The sequence below is a fragment of the Pygocentrus nattereri genome, chromosome 21, assembly GCF_015220715.1.
Source record: "Pygocentrus nattereri isolate fPygNat1 chromosome 21, fPygNat1.pri, whole genome shotgun sequence".
Lineage (NCBI taxonomy): Eukaryota > Metazoa > Chordata > Actinopteri > Characiformes > Serrasalmidae > Pygocentrus > Pygocentrus nattereri.
Window position 1 is genome coordinate 33,107,549 of NC_051231.1, and position 5,000 is coordinate 33,112,548.

A 5,000-nucleotide genomic window follows, 5' to 3' on the forward strand; every position below is an offset into this window, starting at 1 on the left:
ATATCAACCAATGTGTGAAGTGTACAGGGTCCTGGGGGTCCAGGATCCCCTAATTAACCTCTGGGACCCCCTGAATATCTCAATCAAAATTCTGGGCGGTCCCTGAAAATAATTATGACATTATGCTGTCCTTTAGACAGAGCCCTGCTGATGACATGCCATATAAATAAAAATAGTGCAAGGCCACACCTTGTTAACGTGTGGGAATAAGATAATTAAGTTGTGACCACGGTGGCGTGGTGGGTAGCGCTGTCGCCTCACAGCGAGGAGGGCCTGGGTTCGATTCCCCGGCCGGGCGGCCAGGGTCCTCTCTGTGTGCATGTTCTCCCCGTGTCTGTGTGGGTTTCCTCCGGGTTCTCCGGTTTCCTCCCACAGTCCAAAGACATGCAGTCAGGCCAACTGGACGTGCTAAATTGCCCCTGGGTGTGAGTGTCTGTCTGTCTGCCCTGCGATGGACTGGCGACCTGTCCAGGGTGTATCCTGCCTTTCGCCCGAAGACTGCTGGGATAGGCTCCAGCACCCCCCCGCGACCCTGACGGAGAAGCGGCTTAGAAAATGGATGGATGGATGGACACCTTTCTAAGTAGTTGCCATGCCTTATTAACACATGGGAATGGGATCCCAATGCGTTGCCACGATTTAGTAAGGCGTGGGAACGAGATCGAAATTCAGTGGAAGTTCATTGTTTATCTCTTTCACCCACAATCAGCTTCTGTCTCTGGTGGTCTTAACTAACTAGAGCTGTAGCGCTGCTCTGCCTCAGGGGGGAGTTGTAGCAGTCTGGCTTACCCAGTTGGTCTTTCATAGTCTAGAAACCGTAACTCTGCCTGGATTCCTCTGAAAATCTTCACAATGAGCTGCAGCAGATCTGAAAACCTGAAAACTCGCCCAGTTTCCCAAGAGTTTCAGTTCCTGAAGCGTCACCGCCGCTATGGTGAGAGTTAGCAACCAGCAAATATGAGACATGAGGGGGATTCCACACACGGACATCAAGTATGTTTAGTGTAAGAGGGACATTGTGTAATTTAGATTTTTGAGTATCTAAATTATCACTTTAACCGTCTGACACATCCAGAACCACGACTTTCACCACAGTCGCCTTTTTCCCACAGAGCTTTTATCATCTGCACAGCCTGGCGCTTCTCGGCCTGGCGCTTCTCGGCCAGTCTCAGAGGAGTGGGCCGTTCTCATGCGTTCCTGGGCGGACGAATGTGATTCTAAAGCCTCAGCTCAGACGTGTTGATGAGCTCAACCACAGACATTACAGCAATGACACATGGTAAGTATTTGAAAGCGGTCAGCGTTGTACGTGTGATGTTGCTGTGGTTCTGGTTCTCCTGTCGCTCACACACCCGTATCACTGAGCGCGTTTACATGCACTCAATAATCTGGTCATAATCTGATTTCTGCAGGTGTCTGATTATTCAAACAGTCATGCAAACAGCACACGGTCTAGACTGGCTGGAGTTTAGCTCAGTGATCAGATTTCTCAGTGCTGTGAACTCTCACTCTGATTTCTTTCAGAGTTATCAGTCTGCGCTTGTGTGAGAACAGACAACGATACCGGAAATAAGTATCGATCTAGAAATCCGATTAAGAAATCCAATCAAAAGAGCTGGATTTTAGGCTGTTTATGAGGAGCCTGGCCACTTCCTATTTCCTCTGTTACATCAAAAACTGCTACTGAGTGCTGGTTGGTTGGCGAGCAGAGCAGCTCATTGGCTGTTCGCGCTCACTGACGTCATGAACATATCAGGCGGCGTTTTAAACTCCTGTATGTTGAGTTTAAAGGAATTTTAAAATATAACAGCAGTGTTAAAAATGTTTTATGCTGTTCTGTTTTCAGGAAATGAGGAAATATTTAACGTTTAAAATGTGTTTTTTTGCTCAGATGCTCCATCTTAACCCATTCATTTTGGACACTTTTGGACATTTTGGTGGTTCTGTCTCTGATGTGACTCGGCGGTTCTGTCTCTGAAGTGACTCGGCGGTTCTGTCTCTGAAGGGACTCGGTGGTTCTGTCTCTGATGTGACTCAGCAGTTCTGTCTCTGAAGTGACTCAGCAGTTCTGTCTCTTAAGTGACTCGGCGGTTCTGTCTCTGAAGGGACTCGGTGGTTCTGTCTCTGATGTGACTCAGCAGTTCTGTCTCTGAAGTGACTCAGCAGTTCTGTCTCTGAAGTGACTCGGTGGTTCTGTCTCTGATGTGACTCAGCAGTTCTGTCTCTGAAGTGACTCGGTGGTTCTGTCTCTGATGTGACTCAGCAGTTCTGTCTCTGAAGTGACTCGGTGGTTCTGTCTCTGATGTGACTCAGTGGTTCTGTCTCTGAAGTGACTCGGCGGTTCTGTCTCTGAAGGGACTCGGTGGTTCTGTCTCTGATGTGACTCAGCAGTTCTGTCTCTGAAGGGACTCGGTGGTTCTGTCTCTGATGTGACTCAGCAGTTCTGTCTCTGAAGTGACTCAGCAGTTCTGTCTCTGATGTGACTTGGCGGTTCTGTCTCTGATGTGACTCGGCGGTTCTGTCTCTGATGTGACTCGGCGGTTCTGTCTCTGATGTGACTCGGCGGTTGAGCAATAAGCTGAATCAGGCGCTGAAGCAGGAAAACACCGGACTGAGCCATGACCCTGTGTGACCTTCCTGTGCCCGTCCTCACCTTGTTGATGAGTGTTTGTCCTTGAGCTCGGAGCTGTTTTGCTGCGCTCTGACGTCAGAGTCTCTGCAAGGGGTGGTCCCGCTGTGTGTGTGTGTGGGGGGCAGTTTCCTGCACGTTTGAGAAAGAGAGGGTCAAACCTTCCAGAAGAGGAAACACACTGCACTCGACCTCCCTGACACAGGAAAACACACACACGTAACCCTCTTCTCCCGCTCTTCACACACTGATAGCAACACCGCAGAAGAAATGCTGGCACAGGCTTCCAGCATCCGGAGTTTCAGGTGCTGCACATCTCGTATCTTCACAGCATAGACAGCTGCCTTCAGATGATCCCAAAGATAAAAGTCTAAGGGGGTCAGATCGGGAAACCTTGGGGGCCATTCAACTGGCCCACGATGACCAATCCACTTTGGAAGCTGGCACGTTCCCTGAGTTTTTCCAGCAAGTTGGTGCACCACCACATTATGGGTGTGAGGTCTGAGCATTCCTAGATGAACAGTTTCCTGGAAAGTGGATTGTATATATATAAAATATATCATTATTAATTCATATTCTGTCCATTTTGTTTATTCAAATTTTATCACTTTCCTCAGCAAATAAACACAAACTACACAAATAAATAGATTTTGAATATGTGGGTGCCTAAGACTTTCACACAGTACTGTATATATAAATGTGTAAATATATATATATATATATATATATGTGTGTGTGTGTGTGTATATATATATATATATCGCTGCTGTTGCAACAAAATCCTGTAACTTTACAGTAGAAGTAAAAAAAAAATTACTTTTATTGCAAGTCAGTGGAACCAGAATTTTTGTCCAACTTGACAAAATGGCGATACACACACACACACACACACACACACTACATATATGTATATATATTTACTCACATATGGGCATTAAACTCTGGAAGAGCAGGATGTTTAGGTGGTGCTGGGTTACTGCATGAATGTATCTGCATTTGTAAGCTGATATTAATAAATGCCGTATTTCTTGATGATGCTGGTCTGGGCAGTGCGAGTTTCCACATTCTGACTGTTTATACGTTGATATGCGCAGACACGGGCATCATCGTCGGCTCACGATGCTTTCATTTCTCAGCTTTACTATTTTACTGTTGCTGCTTTATGTAATATGTTCTTCTAAGCCGCTTCTCCTTCTGGGTCGCGGGGGTGCTGGAGCCTATCCCAGCGGTCATCGGGTGCTGTTTTATATACTAGCAATATATAAATAAAGATTTTATTACATAAAGGTTTAATAAATAAATTCATAATTGTCATTATTATAATTGTTATTATAACCCCCTGACCCCGGTGACGTTGTCCGGCTGAGGGCTCTTCTCTAAATCTCTCTGTTATTGCACAGCTTCAGAGGATCTTGGAGCTCCTGGAGGTGCTGACTCAGAGCAGAAGAACAGGGTGGGAAAGTAAGGTGGGCTTAGGTGTTTGTTTACCAGGACAGTCACGGTGGGAGATGAGGTTAAACGTAGGTCAGAGAGAGAGAGAGAGACGCTTCGAGACCCTTCAAGACTGAACCACATATGAAGAGTCTACATGGAGTGGCCACTTTATTGGAAACATCTACCATACAGGTGCACTCTGTAGGTGTAAGTTACAGACTCAGTCCCTTCACCTCATTCAGTGTCTGACCGCTGCTGTCCAGATATCATTTGAGTGGTGGAACAGCTGCGTGGTGCTGGTACGAGCGTATGAGACAAAGCGAAGGTGCTGGGATGTCTCTGCTGAGCTGAGGCCGGAGCGGCTGTAGAGGGTGTGTTAACTTATTTTCACTTACCAAAACTTTCGCACACCACGCACTCTTTCACAAAGAGAACCTGAAACGGGCTCCAACGCTGCGTATGTAATCTGGACCGGGCCAGTCGGATTGGACTCTCTGTGTTGCGCAGATGTGTCAACCACCAGGCTGACCGATTATGGCTCCGTTGTCATGGCTACTACTGTAGTTCATTCACTTGTTTATACTGCAGCCGGTGAGCTGCTGTCTCTAACTGCACACCAGCAAGGTGGTGCTAAAGGGGAGGGGTTTCTGATAATGTGGCCAGGGATGGTATGCACAGCAGTGGGCAGTTTACCTGTTAAACCTCTTCCACAGGTGTGTTGTGTTTTGACCGCTATACTGCTCCACGACAAATTAGCACAGAAAACGCAGCTTACTTCTATTTAAGGTGGAACGTGAAGTTCAAACAAAAATCTGCCAAATATATTTAAAATATTCATATTGATACAAATATTTAAGATCTACATTGGCTGTTAAATAATATAATAATATGCATAGAATAATGATAAGCCAATGTTACCCTGCAAAAATTGGATTAC

At 46.3% G+C, this 5,000-nt stretch overlaps 1 protein-coding gene across 2 annotated transcripts in view; it reads left to right on the plus strand.

Moving 5' to 3' along the window:
- Positions 1-5,000, plus strand: part of hyal2b (hyaluronidase 2b) — a 39,723-nt gene that overhangs the window by 2,075 nt on the left and 32,648 nt on the right. The window contains exon 2 of one of the 2 annotated variants that reach the window (XM_017724815.2): positions 1,113-1,279. The gene's annotated coding sequence lies outside the window, so the exon portion shown is untranslated. Of the gene's footprint in view, positions 1-558; positions 1,280-5,000 lie in introns of those variants that run through there. The other variant, XM_017724813.2, reaches the window with a different exon arrangement.